General features: G+C 33.8%; 1 long non-coding RNA gene across 2 annotated transcripts in view; it reads right to left on the minus strand.

Moving 5' to 3' along the window:
- Positions 1 to 487: 487 nt before the first annotated feature.
- LOC116423557 overlaps positions 488 to 25,735 on the minus strand; it is a 63,990-nt gene continuing 38,742 nt past the window's right edge. Inside the window, exons 2-3 of one of the 2 annotated variants that reach the window (XR_004234172.1) lie at positions 4,861 to 5,134; positions 488 to 715 (exon numbers count right to left, since the gene is read on the minus strand). This is a non-coding gene — a long non-coding RNA (uncharacterized LOC116423557). The remainder of the gene's footprint in view (positions 716 to 4,860; positions 5,135 to 25,735) is intronic. The other variant, XR_004234171.1, reaches the window with a different exon arrangement.

Raw genomic sequence — 25,735 nt, forward strand, 5'->3', positions numbered from 1 at the left:
TGCATGTTCTAAATTTTGAAACAGAACCTAGTCTTATTCTACAAATAAAAGAACTGAGACCATCTGGTATGAATGTCCTTACTATTCCCCTCTATTTCTCAAAACTTCTTGTCATCGTTTTCCAAATATACCTCATAAAGGCTAATTCCTTAACTTGTATCCTACTGTATTCTCTCACCTGACTCCAACAATCATATTTCCTATCTCTTGTCAGTTTTTAATCTCTTCCATTCCTCTTGGTATCATAAATCCTAGCCCTAAAACTTAATGAGACTTTAACATTTGTCTAATCTTGTTACTTTACAAATGGAAAAACTGAGGCCCAGAATTATTAAATGATTTTCCTAATTTTACACTGGTAATGACAAAGTTAGGATTTGAATCAGGTTAATCAACCAATCAAGGCATAGTATAAAGCAATGATCAATTACTAATTGTTTATAATTGAGGACTAAGAGATACAAATACAGAAAACAAAACAATTCTATTCATGAGTTTACATTTTAATTCAGGAGACAAATAAATTATATTCATGCGTATACATCTTTACTTTGCTTCCTTGTAGCGTTATTCTTTTGTTCTGCTAAGAAAATGTTTATTTTTTTTTTCCCTTTTCATTCTCCCCTCCATCTCCCTCAAGTATAAGCAGCAGGACTTTCAGGTCTGTAGACAACAATATAGAAGGACTGGACATTTTCTCCAGTCTTCTTTAACTCTGAAAAAAATAAAAATAATTATTCACCAGAGGTAGAATAATTATGCTATGCAAACAAACCAAGAAACTTAACAAAGTTTTGAATTAACATTACAAATTAATTAATAGTGAAGAAATCTAATCCCTAACATGCTCACTCAGTAAATCTCTCCCTAACACTATCCCAGAAGCATGTACACTGGACAAACTCGGCAATTTCCTGCTGATATTACAGTCTTTGCTGTTTGCCTTGCCTCTGCTCTTATTCCAGTATTTGTTACAAAATAAAATTTACCTCAACCTTGCACTGAACTTGAAGATTTTGAAATATTGATATTGACCATAGAACTAATCAACAATAACGAGAAAATGAAGATTAAGTGACTTCCTGAGGGTCACACAGCTAGTAAGGGTCAAATGTTTGAGGGTGTATTTGAACTTAGATCTTCCTGATTAGAAGACCAGCACTTTATCCACTGTGTCCCATAACTGTCTCCATCCTGTCTCCATCCATCTTTTTTAAAACACTAGAAAATGAAAGACTGAATGGACCTATCTCTAATATAAGTGGTATCTATCTAACACCAAGAGCCAGTATTATATCTAATAAGGATAAATTATACGCTTTTCCATTAAGGTCAAGGTAAATCAAGGATGTCCATTATCACCACTACTATTTTTCTTCCTCTTTTTAATTTTTTTCTTTTTATTGAACTAAATATAAAATAAGAAAAAACAGAATAGAAAAAAGAAAGAACAGAAAAATAAAAATCAAAACAAAACATTGTCATGTGCCCAGCAGAATATGAAAGAAGATTCGACATATATAAAAATAAATTTCCATTTTAAGAAAGCATATATAACAATAGAAGAAATTATATTCATGGGTGTCCATCTTCACTTTGCTTCCTTGCAGGACTATTCTTTTGTTCTCTGCTAAGAAAATTTTTATTCTTTTTTTCCCCTTTCATTCGCTTCCTCCATCTCTCTCAAGCAGGTAGGTAACAGTTAAACACAGATATATTTATATATACATACACATATACATTCACACCCGCTCAAAGACGCACACACACATATATATATGTCTGTATACACACATGCATAGACTTGCATACATGCATGCCCACATATACTCAGACATACATATATATATATATATATATATACATAATATGCATATATATATACATACTTATTCTATATAGAAAAGACTGACACCATCTGTCATGACTGTCCTTATTTTCTCTATGTCTCAAAACTTCTTATCATCATTTTCCAAATATACCTCATAAAGGCTAATGCCTTAACTTATATTCTACTGTATTCTACCACCTGGCTCCAACAATCTTATTTCCTTTATCTTGTCAGTTTTTAATCTCTTTCTTCCTCTTGTTATCTTAAGATCCTAGTCTTAAAACTGAATTGGAGCTTAACATTCATCTAGTCTCATCAATTTACAAATAAAAAAACTGAGGCTGACACATAACACAGATTTTTCTGATTGCATCTTTAAGTTTGACTTAGTTAAGATTATTATTATTATATTAGCCCAACTTTTTTTTTCTTTTAGTAAATTCTACTCCTGATCTTTGTTATAGTGTTTCTGTATATCTCTTATTTCTTATCCTTGCTAACTCTTCTACTGTTCCTTAGCTTGCCTTATAATTACTTAATCTCCCCCCACCCATGGATCCCTCCCTTATCTTTTCTCCCATCTTTTCCTTCCCTCTTTATCCCATTCCCATTAATCTACACACCTTATCCCACTCAATTAATCTAAACACCCTTCTGTACCCCCACTTTATCTTATATTACCCTGTTGGAATCTTTACAAACTGTTAAGTCATTGGAGTTGATAGAGACTATAATTATCTAATTTAGCATGATTCAATATGATTGATTTGATCTTAGAAGGAGATATTTTGGGCCAGAACTTGAAACAAGGTACTAAGTACAACTGATAGAAACGATGCTTGTATTCACACCTTTAGAGAGCTCATAGAAGCAAGAAATATTTAAGTACTCATTGGAGTTCACATGTTTGGGAGATCAGGGTTTAGAAAGAGATATCTGAATTCATACCTCCCTTAATCCCTGCCTCCAGAAGGCGGAGTCAGCCTTTTACACTCAGCATAAATACAGCTCTAGTGAGCCACTTCAGAGAATTACTCCAGAACATTGACTGGGGTCAGAGAGGAGCACTTTGGGAGAAAGCCCACAAGCCCTCTCTTTGAGGCAAGAGAGATTCATTGCATCTTCCACCTTGGTGTTGGCTGGAGGCTGAAGAAAGCAGAGGCAGAAGCCAAGGACAAAGCTGCAAGAGATTTTAGAATCAAGCAGAGAGATAGGCCTCTGAGCTAACCGGGCTATATTGAAGGACACAATAAAAGATCTGAACTTTTATCAGCTTACTGCGATTTGGGGTGATTATTTACTTGTAACTGAAACTAAGGCTGCCTCCAGAAAACCTCCTTGAGAAACCTCTCTCCCAGAGAGAACCATCTTATTATTATATTATAGTTAAAGAAGAAAAAGCACCAACATTACCCTTTACCGTTTTTTATTCCTTTCCCATTAATCTACAGACCCTTCCATACCCCACTTTTCTTTTATCTTTGCTCATTAATCTACCTACCTTGTCTCACTGCCATAAATCCAAACATCCTTCCATATTCCATCTTATCCTATTCCTCCCCTCCTCTTTGTCCCCTCTTACTTCTTTATAGATTTTGGAGGTTGCTATACCTTTCATGGTATATATGTAGTTTTGCCTATTTAACCCATTCCCAATGTGTTTGAGAACTATTAGCCCTTCTCCCCCTTCTAATGACTGTTCTTCCTATGCATTTCATTTGTATAACAATTACTATTTTTACCTTTCCCTAGAGAGTTTTGCTTTGTGGAGTCAGATCATACTCAGCTTTGCCCCAAACTCTTTTGAACTACCAAATTATTAATGTCAGTCTTAAGCATATGGTATACATTTCCATATAAAAAACAATCAATTTGTCTGTGCTGTTATTTGACATTAATTTTTGATATTGGCTCTAATATTTTAAATTTCCTATTGAGTTGGATTTGGTTGAAAGTTCTGAAAATCTGCAAGTTCACTGATTGTCCATTGACTATTATAGATAATTTTTCTAGATAAGGTATTTTTTGACCACAAGTAGTTTGATTGTCACTAGATAGGATTCCAGGCCCTGCAGTCTTTTATTGTGACTGCTGATAAGTCACATAAGTCACACTGCTGATAAGAATTCTAATTGTAGCTCCTGCCTATTTAGATTGTTTTTTTTCTTGTTTCTTGAAAATTTTTCTCTTTGATCTGGAGGTTTTAAAATTATGCAATAATATTTCCATATGTTTTCCACTCTTTGAGGTAGTGACTGGTAGATTTTTCTCTTATTTCTACTTTTTCCATCAGTTTATCACTCTAGGATAATTTTCTTTGATTAATTTCTTGCATGATTGTGTCAAGAACACATTATTGTGTTCTTTTTTTGGTCACAGCTTTCAGGTAGCCCAACTATTCCTATATTTTCTTTTCTTTATATGCTCTTCAGTTTTGTTGTTTTTCTTACATATTTCAACGCTCTGTTCTATTTTTTCATTCTTTATTTTTATTTTGTCATTTCTTGGTTTCTTATAGCTTTGCTGACTTCCTCTTACCTAATTCCAATTTTCAAGAATTATTTCTGTTTTTAAGACTCTATCTCCTTTTTTTCATAATCTTATTTTTCTTGAATAGTTTTTATTTATTTTATTTATTTTTCCTCAATAGCTCTCATTTGATTTTTAAATTACTTTTTATAAATTTCTATAAATTATCTATGGGTGAAGAGCCATTTAATATTACACTTTGATGTGGAAGAAGCTTATATTACTTCAGTGTCCTCCTCTGAAGATAAACCCCGGTCTTCCCTATTCCCATAGAAAGATTTTATGGTTGAGTCCTTTCTTCTTTAGGACTGGTTAATTTTTTTTTTTTTTTTTAATGTGAAGTATTGGTGTAAGCTGCTCTAATTGTGGGATAGGGCAATGTTGACTCTAGCTTTACTCATTTTTCTCCTCTGACCTGGAACAAAACCAAACTAAAAGCTCCACTCTCCTACTAGTGCCCACAGCCAGCCACATCTTTGCCCCGCTGCCTCTGCACTCACCTTCTTGCCCAGGGCTGCATCTCTGCATCACAGCTGGGTCTGGTAAGGTTCATCAGTCTTCTTGGACTCAGACCCCTGACTAATCATGCAATCTGTAAGGTGAAATTTCTTGATTCTGCTGCATCTCCAGTCAAACACATCTAGCTTCAGGGATCCTTACTTGCTGTTTCTATGGAACTAACCTGGAGATGTTTGTACTTCACATTGATTAATTCTGGGCCTGGGGTCTTCTTGGGTTCACCAGACTATGCTCACCCTGAGGCACAAATTTGTTCTGTTTAGGGGGGGAAATATGGAGAGTTTGAAATTTACTAACCTACTTTGCCATCTTCCCAGAATCCTTCTCATCACTACTATTTTTCCATTAAGAGAGTAAGCATAAACAAAGAAGAAACAGAAATACTGCTTTTCTGAAATGATATAATGATGTCCTAGAAGGCCAGCTAAAAATAATTGAAAAAATTAATAAAATAATAAAAAAATAATAAAATAAATCCCCATAAATCACCAGCATTTCAGCATATTACCAATAAAACATAATAGGAATAGATAGTAGAAATTTCATTTAAAATAACAACATGGCAAGAAGCTAGATATTGACTTGGGGAATGGCTGAATAAGTTATGGTATGTGAAAGTAATGGAATATTATTGTTCTATAAAAAATGATGAGCAGGCTGATTTCAGAAAAGCCTGAAGTGAAAAAAAATCAGAAGAACATTGTATACAATAACAGCAAAATTGTGTGATGATCAATTGTGATGGACTTGACTCTTTTCAACAATGAGGAGATTCAAAGCAATTTCAATAGACTTGGATGGAAAATGCCATTCACCACCAGAGAAAAAACTATGGAGACTGAATAAGGATTGAGACATAGTATTTTCATCCTTTGTTTTCTTTCTTTCCCCTTCCCCCCTTTTTCATCTGATTTTTCTTGCACAACATGACAAATATGAAAATATGTTTAAAAGGATTGTACAAATTTAACTTATATCAAATTACTTGCTGTCTTGGGGAGGAAAAAGAAGGTAAGGGAAGGAGAGAGAACAATTTAAAACACAAAGTTTTACAAAAATAAATGTTGAAAACTATGTTTGCATATATTTTATTAAATAAAATACTATTTAAAAAGTAAAATAACTACAGAAAGTATAAAATACTTGAGAGTCTACCTATCAAGACACATATCTGAATCTAATTACAAAATACCTATTAACTAAATTAACTTTCTGCCGTACTAATCAACCAACCAAATCATTTTTAAGAACCATAGAACTAGAAAAAATGTCAAAACTAATCTAGAGTAATAAAAAACAATTATCTCAATGGAAATATTTTTTAATGGAAAGGAAGGTGGCCTGATAAAACCGCATTTCAAGTTATGTTACAAAGCAATAATTATGATTAAAGTTTTTTAGTACTTAATAAGAAATAGAAAGATCAATCAGGTAGACCACATTAGGTACACAATATATAAAAGTCAATAAATGCAATAATATAGAGTTTATTAAACTTAAGACTCTGGCTACTGGGATAAATAATTTTGACAAAAACCAAGAAAATTGGAAAGCAATGGGACAAAATTTATATATAAATCAATATCTCACATATGTAAATCTTTCCAGCAGATTTTTCTGATAAAGGTATCATCTCTAAGCTCCAAAGTAATTTGTTTAAATTTATAAGAATAATAGCTATTCAATATGATTAGGTCATTTCCAAAGAAAGCAATGTAAGTTGTAAATGAAAAAAGAAGTGCTTCAAATCACTATTCATTGCAAAAATGTAAATTAAAGCAGTTCAATTTCTATTTCACACTCATCAGACTGGCAAAGGTGATAAAAAAGGAAAATTTTAAATGTTTGAGGGATTTGGGGAAAATAGGCACTTTTGGTACACATGGGAAGTATGCTCAATATTTTATTAAACTGAATTCTGTCTGATATTACTACTAGACCCTCATCTCTTTATTTATTTATTATTTAATAGCCTTTTATTTACAGGTTATATGCATGGGTAACTTTACAGCATTAACAATTGCCAAACCTCTTGTTCCAATTTTTCACCTCTTACCCCCAACCCCTCCCCCAGATGGCAGGATGACCAGTAGATGTTAAATATATTAAAATATAAATTAGATACACAATAAGTATACATGACCAAACCGTTATTTTGCTGTACAAAAAGAATCAGACTCTGAAATATTGTACAATTAGCTTGTGAAGGAAATCAAAAATACAGGTGGGCATAAATATAGGGATTGGGAGTTCAATGTAATGGTTTTTAGTCATCACCCAGAGTTCTTTCTCTGGGCGTAGCTGGTTCAGTTCATTATTGCTCCATTGGAAATGATTTGGTTGATCTCCTTGCTGAGGATGGCCAGGTCCATCAGAACTGGTCATCATATAGTATTGTTGTTGAAGTATATAATGATCTCCTGGTCCTGCTCATTTCACTCAGCATCAGTTCGTGTAAGTCTCTCCAGGCCCTTCTGAAATCATCCTGTTGTAGACCCTCATCTCAAAGATATCAAAGAAAAAGGGAAAAGACTCAAATGTTTAAATATACTTGTAGGAATTCTTTTTTTTCCTTCTTCTAGTAAGAAAGAACTGGAAACTAAGGAATGGGCGTCAGTTGCAGAATGAATAAGTTATAGTATAGGAATATAATGAAATACTATTGTACTGTAAGAAATTATGAAAAGAACAGTTTTAGTAAAACCTGTGAATACTTGTATGACATCATGCACAATAAAGATATCAAAATCAAGAGAAAATGGATATGACTTTGAAATTGTAATCAAGTCTAGATGACTGGTGAAAAAATAAGGTATGCACATCTTGATAGCACAGGGTAAAGATTGAATCACATCATTTTTGGATTTGTCTGATACAGGATTTTGTTTCCTGCATTTTTCATTTTAAATTTACTTTTAACATTCTTTTTTGTATTGTTTTCTTTAATATTTTTCCCCAGTTAACTTTTACCATTATTTTTTAAAGTATTTAAAAAATTTCAATTATTAGGCCACCTTCCTTTCCATTAAAAAATATTTCCATTGAGATAATTGTTTTTTATTACTCTAGAGTTTCAAATTCTCTCTCTCTCCTGTCCCTGCTTCTGGTTTATCCACTAATAAGATAAGTTAACCTTTTCCTATTAGTCATATCAGAAAAAAGCAAGAAAAATAAGGTGAGAAAGCTATACTTCAATGTGCACTAAAAGTTCATCAGTTTTTTTCCTCTGAAAATCCATAGCATTTTTCCTTATGAGTCCTTTGGAATCATCTTGGATCATTGTACTGCTAAGAATAGCTAAGTCTTTCACAGTATCATTGCAATATTGTTAACACTGTGTACAATGATCTCTTATTCTACACATTTCCCTTTGCATCAAACTCATACAGGTCTCCCCATTTTTTTTCAGAAACTATCCCCTTCATCATTTCTTATAGCACAATTGTACTCTATCACAATCATATATCACAACTTGTTTAACCATTCCCAAATTAATGGATATCCCTTCAAATCCATTTCTTTGCCACCAAAGTGTTGCTATAAATATTTTTGCTCAAGTATGTCCTTTTATTTTTGCTTTGATCTTTTTTAGGATATAAACCTAGTAGTGGTACTGATGGGTCAAAAGGTATATGCAATATTATAATTCTTTGAGCATAGTTTCAAATTGCTCCTCTAACAACTCACTAGGTGTACTTATTTTTCCTCATTCTTAGTTTTTGGCATTTCTGATAAATATGAGATAGTGCGTCAGAGTTGTTTTAATTTGCATTTCTCTAATTAAAAGTGATTTTCATGACTATAGCTTTGATGTCTTTTTAAAAACTGCTTATTCATATCTCTCGACAATTTATCAAATGAGAAAGTGCTTTTTTTTTTTTTATAAATTTGACTTAGTTTCCTACATATTTGGGAAAAGAGGCCTTTATCAAAGAAACTTGCTATAAAATGTTTAATATTATCTCATTGTCTATGATACCTTTTATTAAAATATGATTTTCCTGATTATCTCTTTTAATTAGATCTGTTTTTGCTTTTGCTTTAGTGAAGTCATGATCACTGCTTCTGCTTTTTTTTTTTAAACTTCAGCTGAAGCACAAAAGATTCTGCTTCAAAGTCTTATTTTAATTCTGTTTGTGTATTTGTGTTTCTGGTTCAGGTATGTCTCTTGTAAATGACATATTGTTGGATTCTTGTTTCTAATCCATTCTGTGATCGGCTTCCATTTTATGAGTGAGCTCATACTTTTCACATTTAAAATTATCATTACTAACTATATATTTCCCTCTATCCTATTTGCTTCTGTTTTTCTTTTTCTCTCTCTCTTTTGATCCTGTCTCCTCAAAAGTCTATTTTGCTTCTAATCACTGTCTCCTTTAATTTGCCCTCACTTTTATTCACATTCCTTTTTCTTTTATCCCATTTTCCTCTTGTTTCCATGTTGGATAAAATAGATTGCTATAACCAGCTGAGTGTGTGTGTATGTGCATGTACACATGCACATGTGTGTGTATTCTGTCTTGAGCCAAATTTTTGAGTGAGATTTAATCAATGTATGCCGCCTTTCCCATTTCCCTTTCCCCTCTACTGTAAAAGCTCTTCCTTCCATACCTCTTTTATGTGAAATAATTTTCCCCATTTTACTTCTCTTTTCCCCCATCTCCCAGTGCATCTCTTCTTCTGACTCCACTAAAAAAATAATCCAAACCAAATTAACTCATGGTAATTTGTCTATGTAAACTGCTACTAATTGCTCTAATAATGATAAAGTTCTTAGGAATTACATGTATCACCTTCCCATATAGGGAATGTATTTATTTTTGAGTCCCTTATGATTACTCTTTCATGTTTACCTTTTTATACTTCTCTTGTGTCTTCTGTTTGAATGTCAATTTTTCTGTTTAACTCTGGTCTTTTCATCAGGAATGCTTGAAAGTCTTCTATTTCATTAAATATCTACTTTTTCCCCTGAGGAGGATTAATTTTGGTGAGTAGGTTATTCTTGATTGGAATCCTAGCTCCTTTTCCTTCTAGAATATCATATTCAGGGGAAAAAATCATGCAACCAAGATGGTGGAGTGAAGCCAGGAAGCTACTTGAGCTTTCTCAGCTTCCCTCAAAAACCATATGAAACGATATGAAACTCTGAACAGAATCTGATGGAATGAAACTACTCTCAAGCTCATGATAGATTAGAAGAACATAAAGAAAAGTTAGTTTCAATGGGGCAAAAGTGTGTTCAGCATAAATCAGACAGTGTCTGGGAAAGCCACTCAGAGGATCTTAAACACAGATCAGCAACTGATATTCTCTGTCCTGGCTCAGTAGTAGAGCAGACCAACGGGGCAGCCTCTAGTTCCAGCTTAGAAGGGAAATTGCTAGCCAAGGAAACTAGTCTGTTGCCTAGAGAAAGCAGGTAGGGCTACCTTCTGCTGTGAGCAAGACATCAAACACAAGGGGATCCTATGCTCAAAGCCAATGTTCAGAACCACACAGTAAGTTTGGGACAGTCCCTGTACCTCAGAAGCAGACCTCAACCTTAAGAGTCACAAAATAAGAAAAAGAAAGAAAGAAAATGACAAGAAACAGAAAGCCACTATGATGACAAGGAAGACCAAAACAACAACTCAGAAGAGAACAAAAATTTACATGGGAAATATCACAGGGTGATTTGAATTAGTCTCATGTCCAAAATGATTTCTTGGAAACATTAATATAGGATTTTTAAAGGCAAATAAGAGAGGTATAAGAAAAATTGGGAAAAGAAACTAGAGGTATGCAAGAGCGATTCAACAGCTTGGAAAAGGAAGGACAAAAAAGAAATTGACAAAAATTCTGTAAAAAAATATAATTGGTGGAAGTATTCTGGGAAGATGGTGGAATAGATCAATAAATTTAAAAAACTCTTGATTTGTCCCACAAACAGAACAAATTTGCACTTTAGGGCAAACATAGACTGGTGAAAAAGAAAAAGAAGACTTGGAAGTGAAAAGGGGTCCTCTTAGGAAAACTTGAGAAAGTTGTCCTGGAGTAGTAGAACAGGAGGGGCAAGTAGAAAGATTCTTTAATCTACCAATCACCACCTCAAAGAGATCCTTTGTGGAAAAAAACAGGAATATTATTGCCAGATTTTGAAACTCCCAGATCAAAGAGAAAATTCTGCAAAAAAAAAAAAAAAAAAAAAAAAAACAAGAAAAAAAAAATTCAAATACACTGGAGCTGAAATTGGATTTGTACAGGACTTAACAGCAGCCATGACAAAAGACTGCAGGTCCTTCTATCATAGTGGCAATCAAAGGAACTAGGCCTGTGACCAAAAATATCATATCAAAATATCAAAATTTTTGATAATATTCAATAAAAAATGTATATTCAATGAAATTGTAGATTTTTAGGATTTTCTTTCAGTCAAACCCAAACAGTAGAAAATTTTAACATATAGAAGCTAATATCAAAGATCAATATAAAGAAAAAACTTAATGTAGACAAATTGTTTTTTTTTCCTTTGTTTTACATGGAAATGTATATAATATCTTTAAAGCTGATATCAACAATTGAGCAGCTCAAAAGAAAAACTGGAGCAGAATTGAGTATGATTTGATTCTGAAATGAAACTACCTAGAAAAAAAGATAAAAAAAAATAGTAATCAGGTTATAAAAATGAAGTGCAGAGGAAAAATAAACACATAGGCATTAGAGAGAGGAACAGGGCTTGTAGTTCTGAAAACCTACTCATGTTGGGAATGGGTTAAACAGACAATACTACCTATAAACCAGGAAAAGTATATAGCATCTCCAAACTTTATAAAGAAATTAGGGGGCAAGGGATGAGCTGAAGGGGGAAGTAAAGAATGGGGGAAGAAGATAAGGGAGGGGTCCATGATTAGAGGGAGGTTAAGTAATAGTAAGGCAAATTAAGGAACAGAATATTAAAGTAGAAGAGTTATCAGGAATAGGAAAGAAGAGATATACACAAACACTATAACAAGGATCAGGAATAGAATTTATTAGGAAAAAAATATGGCTATTAATCATTGATCTTAGACAAAGTCAAACTTAAAAATTCAATCAAAAGAGAACTTTACATTGTATGTCAGCCATGCATGTTTTAGATGCATGTTTGCATACACAAATGCATGTGTGTGTGTGTGTGTGTGTGTATGTATTTGAGTATATGTAGATATGTATGCAGGTTATATATATATATGTGTGTGTGTGTGTGTGTCCATGTGCTTATAGATATGTACGTGTATATGTGAGTGGTCTATGTGTATGAATGTACATGTGTGTGGGGGGGTTATGGATGTGTATGTGTTTATGTGTGTGTATCTGTATGAGTATATGGCATATTTTAAAATCCTAATTGAATACTAAATTTAAAATTCTGAAACTCAAATGAGAGATTGAAACTAAGAAAACAATTTTACTAATAAAACTAAGAGTTGGTTTTATGAAAAACAAATAAAATAGATAAACCTTTGGTTAATTTGATTTAAAAGAGGGAAGAAAAAAAAACAAATTTCCAGCATCAAAAATGAAAATTTACCACCAATGAAGAAGAAATTAAAACAATAATTAGGAGCTATTTTGTTCAACTGAATGCCAACAAATTCAATAGTCTAATTGAAGTGGATGAATATTTACAAAAATATAAGCTGTCCAGATAAACAGGAAAGGAGATAAATTATTTAAATAGTCCCATTTTAGAAAAAGAAATTCAACAAGCCATCAATGAACTCCCTAAGAAAAAAATCTCCAGGGCCAAATGGATTTACAAGTGACTTCTATCAAGCATTTAAAAAACAACTAATTCCAATACTATGTAAACTATTTGGAAAAATAGGTAAAGGAGGAGTCTTACCAAATTCCTTCTTGGCATAAATATGGTACTGGTACCTAAACCAGGAAAAGCCAAAACTGAGAAAAAAAATTATAGACCAATCTCCCTAATGAAATAAATGCAAAATTTAAATTAAAATATTAGCTAAGAGATTACAACAATTTATCAGCCAAATAATACAATATGCCCAACTGGGATTTATACCAGGAATGCAGGGCTGCTTCAGTATCAGGAAAACTATCAGCATGATTAACCATATCAATAACAAATCTAACAGAAATCATATGATAATCTCAATAGATGCAAAAAAAGCTTTTGAAAAAATATAGCATACATTCCTATTGAAAACACTAGCAAGCATGGAAATAAATGGTATTTTCCTTAAAGTGATAAGCAGCATCTGTTTAAAACCATCAATAAGGATTATTTGTAATGGGAAGAAACTATATGTATTCCCAGTATGATCGGGGGATGAAACAAAGATGACATTATCATTACTATTATTCAAAATTGTACTAGAAATGTTGGTTTTTAGCACTAAAAAAAGAAAAAGACATTGAAGGAATTAAGTGGACAATGAGAAGATAAAGCTAACATTCTTTGCAGATGATATGATGGTTTTCTTAGACAATTCTAGAGAATCATCCAAAAACCTACTTGAAATAATTAACAGCTTTAGCAAAATTGCAGGATATAAAATAAATCCAAATAAATCATCAACATTTCTCTTTCTAATGAAACCCAACAGTAAAAAATAGAGAAATTCCATTTTAAAATAACTGTTGAGAAAATAAATAGAACAAACCCAGGAATTATATGAATACAATTACAAACCACTTTTCACACAAATAAAGCCAGATCTAAACAATTAGAAAAAAATCCAAGATAAAAATATCATAGGTAAGCCAACCTAATATAAAATGTCTATTCAGTAAAATAAAAATCATTTTATAGAGCTAGCAAAATCTTAACAAGATTCATCTGGAAGAAGAAAAGGTCAAGCATATCAGGAGAATTAATGAAAAAAAAAATTAGAAAGGATGGTGGGCCTAGCAGTACCAGATCTAAAACTCTATTATAAAGTAGCAGTCATCAAAAACATATAGTACTGACTAAATAATAGTGATGGATCAGTGAAATAGGTTAGATACACATGACATAATAGTCAATGACTATAATAATCTATTGTTTTATAAACCCTAAAACTCCAGCTTTTGAGATAAGAACTCTCTATTTCACAAAAAATTGCTGGGGAAACTGGGAAATAATATGTCAGAAATTCAGCATAGATCTACATCTCATACCCCATTCCAAAATAAGGTCAAAATAGATCACACAATTTAGGCATAAAAGGTGGTATTATAAGGAAATTAGAAGAACATAGAATAATTTACATAATAGATCTTTGGAGAAAGGAGGAATTTATGACCAAAGAAGAACTAGAGAACATTATGAAATGCAAAATGTTGATTACATTAAATTAAAAAGTTTTTGCACAAAGCCAACACAGCCAAGATTAGAAGGGAAGCAGAAAGCTGGAGAAAATTTTTTATAGTTAGTCTTTCTGATAAAGGCCTCATTTCTTAAATATATAAAGAACTGAATCAAATTTATTAGAATACAAATCATTTCCTAATTGGTAAATGGTCAAAGAACATGAACAGACAATTTTTAGATGAAGAAATTAAAGCCATCTATAGTCATGTGAAAACATTCTCTAAATCACTATTGATTAGAGAAATTCAAATTAAAAGATACTACCTCACACATCTCAGATTGACTAAGATGACAGGAAAAGATAATGATAAATGTTGGAGGGGATGTGGGTAAATGGGATAATATGTAGAGAACCACATATAGTGAGGAACCCTGGGTGAGGTATAAGACCCTTTAGTCCAGTAAGGAACCTTGCTGACAGTGTCTGGTTTGGCTTTCCATTCCCTTTAGGGGCATCTTGGCCTTCCTGAGAACATTCTGTGTTATAATTAAAGCAGAGTTTTACTAAGTGGCAAGGAAACATCTGCACACAATAGCAAGTTGTTTATGTGGTCCCACATGTTCAGTATCCTATACTTAGCACATGTAGTGAGCTAATAGTAATATGTGTATTGGGGGTATATAAGGCTGAGAAAATTTTGAATAAACAGACCTGTAGGACTCTCCTTGTGAGTTCTGCTCCTTTATTCCTCCCCCATGATCAGGATTTGTTTGGGCTGGTACTGAAATCCTCTAGTGAGAAGGTTGGGACACTAATGCATTGTTTGTGCAGTTTTTAAGTGATCCAACTATTCTGGAGAGCAATTTGGAGCTATGCCCAAAAGGCTATAAAACTGTGCATAACCTTTGATCCAGCAGTGCCACTACTAAATCATAAAAAATCATAAAAGCAGTAAAAGGGCCCACATGTGCAAAAATGTTTGTAGTAGCTCTTTTTGTGATGACAAAGAACTAGAAAGAATTGGAGTAAATATCCATCAATTGTGGAATGGCTGAATAAGTTATAATATATGATTTTAATGGAATATTATTATTCTATAAAAATGATAAATTGTTTGATTTTAGAAAATCCTGAAAAGATTTACATGAACTGATGCTCAGCATAACAAGCAGAACCAGGAAAACACTGTAACAGCAAGATTGCGCAATGATCAACTATAATAGACTCAATTCTTCTCAGTGTTTCAGTGATCCAAGACAATCCATAAACTTTGAATGGAAAACACTAACACTAACACTAACATCTAGAGAGAAAACTAGAGATTGAGTGTAAATCAACACATGTGATCACTTTTTTCTTCTATTTTTCTTTTTCTCTCATGGTTTTTCCCTTTTGGTCTAAAATTTCTTTCCTAACATGATTCATAAGAAAATATGTAAAAAAAAAAAAAAAAGAATTTACATGTATAATCCCCCAAATTTTGTAAGTGGGTAACATAATTTAAAAAATATATATTTGATATTTTCTATTCAAGAAGAGTGAATGCTTTTATCTTTTTTTTTTTTTTTAATACCTAGCTTTTTACACAATATCTGGTACATAGTATCTATTGTTATTGAGTTGGTCAGTTGTGTTGGACTATATCACAGGGTTTTCTTGGCAAAAATACTAAAATGTTTGATACCCTCTCAAAACCATCAGGATCAGGAGATTTATTTTTCCCTTTTCATAGTTCCTTTCTCAATTAATAATTAATATTATTAATAATTATAATTATAAATTAATAATTAAGTTTCATTTTCTCAATTATGCATTAAAGTAAAATCTTTCTCTCCCTTAAACTTATTTTTATTCTCTGAACTGTTTTCTAAAATGAATATTTCCCTAGTTTTCTTCCCTTTATGTGTATTTTAATCTTTTATTATTTGATTAATGATTCTTCTTTAGTCTCTGTATTCCTCGTGAAATTAGAGCATTTAAAAATACCAACTTTTAGTTCCTCCTTTTCAACATTTTCTGTAATTGCCTTTTAATATGCTCACTATTTGTTTTTCCTGTTCTGTTCCATTCAAAATTATCTGTTCTTGCAAAGATAGAGAAGATACTAGTATTATGCCATTAAAATTTACATGTCTCCAATTGTGCAGTTCATTATATCTGTCTTTTCCATGATGATTTTTTTCCCCATTTGTCATGAAAATTTCTCTGAGACCATACTCCTTTGAATGTCAGTTTTCTCTAGGAATTCTGATTCCTCTTTTGAGAATCCTATTTATAGAAACAAGCACTATTTCAGAGATGGTGATATTTTTTAACTACCAAAAACCTTGAAATTGTAACTTTTATATAATTCCCATCTTCCTTTATAGAAAACTTTTATCTCCTTATGGGATTACACATCAATGGGACCAGCTCCCTTTAATGAATTGAAGCTTCTTTCTTCCTTTTCCTTTTTTCAGTCTCTCCCTGTGCCACCTCACCCAGTAGTCTATAGACCATCTTCTTACTGAGATACTACAGAAACTACAGAAAAAATGTTTTCATTTAATATTTTTCAGTGACTTGATTATGATACACCACACATCCCCACTATCTTCCTTCTTTCCTCTGCAATTTTATGTGACCTACCATTCTTCAATTTAATTCTCCAACAAATATTGATTTTCCTGTAGATTGTGTGGTTATGAGTTATAGTTCATATTTCAGGCCTGTGATTCCATTAAGTTGCACTTTCATTCGCCTTTATATCCTTAAGTAATTTTTTTTAGAAAGAAACCCCTTAGTTGTCCCTCTGTTGTTTTGTTCTTGTTTAAGCCTAATAGTATCTTTTATCCCCCCTATTTTTTCTTGGTGATTGTGTATATATATATATATATATATATATATATAATTTCCCCTGCATTTGTTTACCTTTCTTGGACTTTTGATTTTTAAAGTATTTAGAAATCAAACAATTTTTTCAAGTCTGTTTTTGTGTGAGGGAATACTTCAAATAACCTCTTATTGAATATCCATCTTTTTGCTTTGATGATTAGTCTCAAGTTTGCACGATATATCACCTGGGGTTGCAACTTGAGTAGCTTTGCTCTTTGAAACACAATGCTCCATTTCCTTCTCTTGTCTAAAGGAGGTATAGAATGTTTTTGTTTTATTCATATTTAGTTTCCTTTTTGTTTGGAGGTCATTCTCCTGGTCACTTTCAAAGTTGTTATTTGTCATTGGAACTATTAAATTTATCATATGTCTTGAAGTTTTCAGAATAAGGTTTTGGGTATTTTTATTTTTTTATTTTTAATGATGTGTATTCTTTTGGTTGGCACTTTATTTTGTGTATTTTAAAGTTTTGGGAAGGTATCTTGTATTTTTACTTGCATTACGGTGTTGAGAGTTTTTTTAAATTTGTTTTGTTCTTCTAAGAGACATGATACTTAAGTTGTTTCTACACTCCTATTTTGTAAATCGATGTTTTGTACAAATTCGTAAATATCATGCTTTCTCTTAATGTTACTGTTTTTTGTTTTTACTCATCTAGATTGTCTTTCACTCCTGGAATCCCCAATCTATTTTTTTTAAAAAGAGGATGAAGATTTTCTGACCTCAAGAACTTCACATTCTAATAATGTGGAGACAATAAAAATGCCCTGTATAATTAAATACAGGATATACAGAAAATAATTAGGAGAGAGAAGGTGCTAGAATTAAGAGAGAATGAGAAAACCTTCCTGTTGAAAATGTGATTTTAGCAGAAACTTGAAGAAAGCCAGTTAAGCCAGTATTCAGAGATAAGGAAAAGGAGAATTCCATGCATGGGAAACAGCCAGTAACAACACCTAGAACCAAAATATGGAATATCTCATTCAAAGAATAGCAAAGAGACTAATGTCATTACAGGAGTAGGGTATAAAAAGATTAAAGAAAATCTGTGCTAGGTAATGTTGGGCTTTGATAATCAGAATATTTAAGTAGAGAGATGAGATGAGAGGATATTAGTTTCAGAAAGCACTTCAGGCTCAAGGAGAATGGAGGGAAAAAAAAACTTGAAGCAGGCAGACCCGCCAGCAGACTATTGTAATAGTCTGTGTGAGGTGATGAGAGCCTGCACTACCTCAGGTTAACCATCAAAAGAGAGAAGGGGTCTTATTCAAAAGATATTACAAAGGTGAAATCTACAAGCTTTGGCAACAGATTGGATATTGGAGCATGGAAGTTAATGAAGGATTGAGAACAATACTCAGGTTGCAAACCTGAGAAACTTAAGAGATAATATTGCTCTTGATAGTTTTTATAACTTTGAAGAGAGCAATTTTAGGTGAATGATGAATTTAAAAGCTAGATGCAGAGTTAAGAACAAGAAAGAAAATAGAGACACTGATTATGGATATTCTTCTCAAAGAGGTTAGCTATGAAATGGAGGGGGATAAAGGATGCTAGGTAGTGGATGGATTAAGTGAGGTTGATATAGACATGTTTATAGGCAGTAGAGAATCAACCAATTATTAAAGAATAAGGAAGATAAAGAATGTAATCTACTAGAAAAAAATAGGATAGAATGAAATGACTTGCAGATGTAAAAGGGTTTGCCTTTGCAAGGAGAAAGATCATTTCTTATATTAGACATATCCAGGGAGAAATCATAAAGAAGGCATTTAAATGATTTGAGATGAGGAGGAAAGGAAAACAGGGAGTAATTGAAAAATAATCTCACTTTTTCAGTGAAATATGAGAAAAAGTTATCATATTTCAAGGTGACAAGAGGATTGGAGAAGAGACTATTAAAGATTTGGGAAAGAAAAAAAAGGTTTGGAAGAGCTAGCATTGTGAATTTAGCAACTTTCCCCTCAATTCTAGATTTTTTCCCAGAATAATTAGACCTGTTTGTCTTTCCATAATTTTCCAACATTCATTATTATGATCTTTGTCAGTCTGAGTGAAGTAATATGTGCATTTTATTTTCATTTCTTTTTAGAGGCATGGAGTGTTTTTCATATAAATAACAACAAATACTTATTAAGGATATACTATGTGTGAGGCACCAGGAATATGTGTGAGGCACAAATATAAGGAATAAAACAATTCCTACTACTCACAAGAAGATTGCATTATAATAAGAAAAAAATGAGTACCTATAAAACATAAATAGAATAAATATAAAGTTCATAAATACACATATAGACAAAGTAGTGAAATACAAGATAATTTGAAAAGGATAAGCCTAGTTCTTGTGAAAATTAGGAAATGCTTCATGTAGAGCATAGTACTTTACCTGAATCTTAGTCTTAGAAGGACTCTGAAGTAGATATATGAAGAAGATATATGAAGAAGTCTTAGAAGGACTCTGAAGTAGATATATGAAGGGAATGTATTCTACGCATGTGGGATGGCCAGTATACAGGTATAGAAGATCAAGTATCATATGTGAGGAACAAAGAAAAGGCCAGTTTTACTGACTCACTAACCAGAGGGAAAGGATTAATATCTGAAGAGTCAGAAAAGATATATTGAGGATGGGTTGCATAGGGCTTTGAAAGGTTAACAAGAGGAGTTTATCTTTTATCATAGTAGCAATAGGAAACTGTGATGTTCTCTTCTTTTGTATAATATGATGGTTCTCTAGGAGCAGTTTTCTTGGGGAGGTTTCTGAAGGCAGCCTTAGTTTCAGTTCAAAGTAATAATCACTTCAAATGCAGCCAGGAGTTAAAATCCAGTCCTTTATTGTGTCTTTCAAAGTCTTGAGCTTCAGCCCCTGGCTCCCTCCAAATGTCTCCAGCCAGCACAAAGGGGGAATATGGAATGAGTGGGCTTCGTGTCTGGCCCTGAGAGCTTCTTGCTTATATGCTGTACACTGAGTACACACCAATCATTATATCACTGGGAAACCATTATTTGTTGTAGGATTAAATCAATTCTAAACTAGATTTAAACATTGTCTCCTCAATTCCACTTAGTACCTTGTTTCAGGTTCTGGCCCATAACATTTCCTTGTAGGATCAGATCAATCATACTGAACTATGCTAAATTAGATAATTATTGACTATCAATTCTAATGACAACACTTTGTAAGGATTACAACATCTCCCACTTTCTTTTGATTTAGAACATAAGGCGGTCATTACCTCCCTGACTTCTCAAGGAGGTAAAAACCCCAAAAAGAAGGCGATCATGCCTTCTCTGACTGCTCAAAAAAAAAGTGAAAACACCATAAAAAGAAGGTGGTCCACACCCTCCCTGACATCCCAGGAAGGGAGATGAAAACACCAAAGGAAATGGGAAATCAAATCAGATTAGCGGGTTTCTAAAGGGGCTAACTTGAAGCAGGTATACATAAATCCATCAAAATGGGAGGCATTACATATAATTACATAAGCACATAGCAATATAACACAGGCTAGTAGTAATGTAACAAATAACATGAATCAACATGAGAATTTACACATGTCCATAAGTCCTAGAAATAGTCCAAAAGGAATCCATTGTCCATTAGTTCATGTGCCAGGAATCTAATAATTCCTGCAAGCTTTGAAGTACCACAATAGTCTCATCAACCATTTTTTCATCTCAAGGAATCCAATGATTCCTGCTGGTTTTCAAGTTCTTGAAACAGTTTCATCTTATATTAGGGAATCCAATGATTCCTGAAGATTTTAAAGTTCTTTTAACAGTCTCATTGTCAGCTATGCTCTTTCAGTGTCAGATGTTTCTTAGATCTTCTCCTTTGTTCTGAGGTTTTTCTCTTTTTCTGTTTCTCTCTGATAGACAAGGTGAATATGGCTCAGTGACACCCATCTGATTCCTTCTCCATCTGTAGAAATACAAGCAAACCCTCTTCCCCAAGCAGTTAACCTGTCTGATCCCTTCCATTCACCACTTTCTGGATCTCTCCATATCACGTGGCGATTATCTAAAGATAGTGAGCTGCTCTCACTGGACACTGCCCTTCTGGTGGGTTATAAAAACCTGTCTGCTAGAGCCAGTGCATCTTTATCAAAAATTTAAAAATTAATGGTATAGAGAACTAAGTTTAGAAGTTCTCTAGGATTACCCATGGCTCCCCCTTTCTTTTGTTTTTGGAGGAGTGTCTTAATGTCTCTGTTTCTTCTTTCTATGATTGCCCGAACTTGAGGAGTAAAGGGTATGCCAGTGGTGTGTAAAATCTTATACTGTGCACAAAAATTTTCAAAATATTTAGAAGTATATGCAGGTCCAGTATCTGTTTTTATTTCTTGTGGCACACCCATAATTGCAAATGCTTGGATGAGGAATTCAGTGACCACTCGGGCTGTCTCTTTGGCTGCTGGTATTGCAAAAGTAAATCCTGAAAAGGTATCTACCACAACGTGGATAAAAGACAGACGACCAAAACATATATTTGCCAGATTTCACTGGGTCTCAAACCATCAGGGTTCTTTCCTGGAGGGAGCTTAGGAGCATGGAAAGGAAGGCAAGCTGTACAGCTTTTTATTATGCTCCTAGCTTCTTTTTTTGTTATCCCAAATTGTAAACACAAAGCTCGAGCAGCCTGATGGTATTTAAAATGAGATTCCTGGGCTTCCTGAAATAAAGGCGTATTGGCTAATATATTTAAAAGGCTATCTGCCTCTGAATTTCCATCAAAAATAGGATCTGGAAGTCCACTATGTGAGTGGACATGCAAGATATAAATCTTACCTGGATAGTTACTCACTTGCTCTTGAAGTTCCTTAAAGAGCTGATATATATTAGAAGCTGCAAATTTTATTTGGGCTGAGGCAATTCTTTGTATCACACCTACTGAATAGGCTGAATCAGATATTATATTTATATCTCCTTGATAATAAGTAAGAGCTAGCATGATTGCATATAATTCATTCTGCTGAGTGGACTGAAAAGGAATTCTGACTACTCTCTTTATGGTTAAATCATGAGAGTATACAGCACAAGTATTTTGTCTGGACGTGTCTGTAAAGATAATTGGTCCTTTTAAGAGGAACTTTAGAAACCTTTTCTTCAAAAATCCATTGCCAATTATGTAATAGTCTGGTTATCTTTAATGGAGATGCATGTGCAAAATTTGAAGCCATGGCCAATAAAATTTGCCACTCTGGAATGGTCTCACAGCATACATTAATTTGTGCATTAGGTATAAAATGTGTATATTTTATCAGGTCTTATCCCAGATAATTGTACTGCTTACTTAATGGCTTTTAATAAAATTCTAGCCACAAGCACTGGGTAAGGAATAAGGCTTTGTTCTGGTTGTGCTGGGAGGTTCACCCACTCTATCACACTGTCTCCTTGATGAATGACTGCTGTGGGTGCCTCTTTTGTAGCAAAAACTGATATTTCCAAGGGTTTTTGAGTTATTCTTTCAACCATATTGGATAAAGCCAGTTCAACTTCTCTCAAAGCCTCTTGCACTTCTTTTGTAAGCTGGTGTGGTGAATTTAAAGCAGTGTCTCCTCATAAAATGTCATATAGAGGTTGTAATTGATTGGTAGTTAAGCCTAACACTGGACACATCCATTGGATATCTCCTATTAATTTTTGGAAATTATTTAAGGTGTTTAACTTCTCTGTTCTTAAAGAAAGTTTTTGTACTGTAAGTGCCTTAAGTAGTATACTTCATATCCTAAATATTGAAAAGGAGTATGCCTTTGAATTTTTTCTGTAGCGATATGTAGTTTGTAGTTTCTTAGTGTTTCTATGGTCTTTTGTAGACATGCTTCTAACATTTATTCCTCAAGTGCACACCCCAAAATATCATCCATATAATGTAACAATATTGCTTTTGGAAATGATTTTCTTACTGGAGTAAGAGCAGCAGCAACATACATTTGGCACATAGTAAGGCTATTTTTCATTCCCTATGGCAAAACTGTCCATTCATATCTTTTATAAGGCTCAGCTAAGTTAACGCTGGGCACTGAAAAGGCAAATCTTTTCATATCCTCCTTATCTAGAGGGATAGAATAGAAACAATCCTTAATGTCTATAACCCAAAGAAGCCATTCTCTAGGCAACTGAGTAGGAGATGGAAGTCCAGACTGAAGAGTTCCCATAGTTTCTATCTGTTCATTTACTTTTCTTAAATCAGTCAACATCCTCCATTTCCCAGATTTCTTTTTTATAACAAATACTGGGGAATTCCAAGGACTTAGAGAAGATTGTAAATGTCCTTGGTCAAGTTGCTCTTGCACTATATCTACTAAGAGGCCTTAGTAGAATTTTATTGCTAGCTAAGGGCCACTGTTCTACCCACACTGGTATGAGTTTTACACAGAATAGGAACTGGTGAGAGTGCTGGCAGGCCTTCAACAGCAGCTCTGCCTAAAAAGCCCAAGTACTTAATTGTAATCCTATCTGCTGTAAAATGTCTCTTCCCCACAGATTGATGGGAGTTTTTTCATCCACAAAGGGATTTTCAAATCTCCATTTCATAGGGGTAGCACTAACTTCTGCTGCTATTGATCCTCCTACATCAGACATGTAGGTGTCTGCCTTAATCTTTGTCCAGTGACTGGGCCAGCTGGCACCTCTAATGACTGTATGTTCTGCACCTATGTCTACCAATCCTTCTAATGATATTCCATTCACATAAATAGTGAGCATAGGTCAAACAGCTGTCACAGCTGCAGTCCAAAATATTCCTGGACTCTGCTGCTTGAAGTCAGAATCTGGGCAACTAGCATCAGATTGTCTATTAGGGGTATGTAACAGTAAGCCTGATGCTACTACTTTCTCTTGGTTGATAAATCACATGTTGTCTACCTGTGTTAGTGACTGGGATATTAGCTACAAATTCTCCAGTTTCCCACATCAGTGTATGGATGAACACTGTTTTGTAAGCACTCTCAGGAGGTGAAATGGTCAAGCCTACTGTGCCTGGAGGCAAGGGATCCATAGGCCAGAAAGGAACAGATTTCACCTCTCCAGGGAATATCTCAATAGTCTTTACTGAGATATACATACAGCTCTGTTTTTCCTAATTGCAATCCCTTTTTCCCCTCTGATTGCCTTTTGGCTGATTGATTGTGTAATCTCTTTCTTCCATCTGATTGCCTTTTGGCTGATTGATTATGTCTTAATATTGAATTTCTAAGGACTCTCTGGGTGTAACCTCGGCTGCCATCTTGCCCCATCTGGGGCCTTGAAGCTGAGCCCCACCTCTCATTTCCCTGAGTCAATCTACGTTCAAAGGCCCAGTGAAATCCTCAGTTGCATTTTGGACATGGGGTTTGGGTTTTTTCTCACCCTGTCTTCTCATTCTATCTCCATATCTACAATGAGCTCTCAAATGTCCAACTTTTCCACACTGAAAACATCTACGAGTTTCTCTAGAAGTCCCTTGCCAAGAGGGACCCTGTCTTTCCATGTTCATCATAGTTTGGGTATAATAAGCATTTGTGTCCACTGTGGCACAGCCCCTTATGATCTCCTCTAAAGGAGCATCTTTGTCTAGTCCCCATATAATTCTTTTGCAAACCTCATTGGCATTTTCCTTAGCCAGATGTCTGGTCATTATTTCTGTAGCTGCATTATCTCCTATGGTTCTTAAGACAGCTGTTTGCAAACGTCCTGTGGGACGTTTTGTGAAATCTGCAAAAGATTCATTGGGACCTTGCTCTATTTTTGTGAAGGCTTCCCCTCGATCTTTTTGTCCTGGGAGGGAACCCCAACCTTTTATTGCAGCCTTAGAAATTTGCTCAAATACTGGTATAGGATCATAAATCTGTTCTGAATTCTCTCCATACTGACCTTCACCAGCTAGTTGGTCAAAAGCAATTTGTACAATAGCTCCTGTTTGTCTATTGCGTTGGGCTTGAATCCTACATAATTCATGAAAACTCCGAAAGCCACAACAAATTTTATCCAGGTTCTAAACATGTCCTAGCTAAGGATTTCCAATCATTCAGGGTTAAGATTTCATAAGACAAATTATCTAGTAACATTTTAACATAAGAGGATGTAGCCCCATAAAGAGTGCAACCCTTTTTCAAATCCTTAATTTTTTCCAAATTAAAAGGAGTGTATCTTCTCTCTTTTTGACCTGAAGACTTAAGCTCTTCAGTCATAGGATATACATTTATAAAATCAGATATATCTTCTTCATTTTTTGCCTTAATTAATGCCTTTTTTAATCTTGTCATATTCTACTTCATAGGAGATGCTGATTGTGTTTCTGCCTCTCCCCCTCCTCCTTCCTCCCCCCATGAAGAGTTAATTGAGGGGGGAAGGTCATGAGATGTGGAATGATCTAATTTCTCCTGCTGTGACTCAAATTTGTACTTAACTCCATTCTTATCTGATTCTTCCTCCTTTTCACCTAGTTTAGTTGGCACCTCCCTCTCCTGCTCTTTCTTCTTTTTCCTTATTCTAACACTTATATAATTTCCTAAAGCCAGTTATATTAAATTATATGTATTAAGTGTGTCTTTGGAAATTGAATCAGGTCCATTTTTATTGCAGAATTGACAAAGATCCTCTAGTACTAATTTCCACTCCATTGAGTTTGGATTAGAATTGTAGCATTCACCTAGTTTCTCTCCTACTAATTTCCACTCATTTAGATCCAATTCTTTTCCTATAGAGAACCAAGAACATA

This window comes from Sarcophilus harrisii, chromosome 4 (genome assembly GCF_902635505.1).
Source record: "Sarcophilus harrisii chromosome 4, mSarHar1.11, whole genome shotgun sequence".
NCBI classification, from domain to species: Eukaryota; Metazoa; Chordata; class Mammalia; order Dasyuromorphia; family Dasyuridae; genus Sarcophilus; species Sarcophilus harrisii.